Source organism: Tupaia chinensis, unplaced genomic scaffold (assembly GCF_000334495.1).
Source record: "Tupaia chinensis unplaced genomic scaffold, TupChi_1.0 Scaffold000159_1, whole genome shotgun sequence".
Lineage (NCBI taxonomy): Eukaryota > Metazoa > Chordata > Mammalia > Scandentia > Tupaiidae > Tupaia > Tupaia belangeri.
Window position 1 is genome coordinate 415,089 of NW_006159630.1, and position 987 is coordinate 416,075.

Below are 987 nucleotides of genomic sequence, written 5' to 3' on the forward strand. Positions count from 1 at the left end.
GCCAGCAAGTCCCTCAGGTTCTTCCGATGCTGACAGGGGTTTGAGACCCACAGGCTCAAGTATCCGGAGGAATCTGGTAAAGCAGAAAAGGTGTCCAAGTGTTGAAACCATGTGCAGTGTGGGCGAAGCTCCCAGGGTTATTATGGTGATGTGCCCACCGTTTTTCTAAATAATTATTTTATTTAACATATTAGCATGATTATTATTTGTTGGTGAACTTAGCATGATCTAAGAGGAAGTGAAGTGACAGAGGCAGAGTAGCAGTGGACACAGACAATGTGCCTGTCCGCGCCTCAGGCAAGCTGAGTGTCTTTATTCATTTATTTATTTTAAAGAATTATTTTACTTGACTTTTGTTTACTTTACTTACTTATTTACATTTTGAAGAAGGGGGTGGAGAGAGAAAGAAAGAGAGAGAGAGCGCAAGCCAGAAAGCCACCAGGCCCGGGACTCAAACTGCGATTGACCGTGTGGGAGTGCAGAGCCCTTAACCACCACAAACCTGCCAGCCCCACAAGCGTCTTTATTAGGCAAAGAAAAAATGTGCAAAAACGTGCATATATGTGCTTCGTGACATTCCACAGAGCTGGTTGGTATTTTGCAGAGACAGAAAGCAAGCAATAGGTCTTCTCATGCTGGCACCACGCGTCTCTCTGGGTCCCTGCAGATGCCCAGGGGTGAACTGCGGCCCAGCTGCACACGTGGGGGCACTGCGCGCCTGGACGGTGATGGTGCAGCTGGATTACGCAGAACAGCAGGGGTGGCCCTCTCTGGGTCAGGACGGTTCCCGGGCGGCCCCGGTAAACCCAGCGCCAGCGTCGCCAGGTCGGGGTTTGCCTGCGGCCGGTCACGTGGGGCCCAGCTCTGCGGGCGCCCAAACGCCCTGCCATCCCCGCGTGGGCAGAGAAATCCAACCACACCCGAGGCGCGGCGAGTGCGCTGGCGCCGCGGTTCCCCTGCGACCCGGGCCCAGCGGGGCCGAGGGAG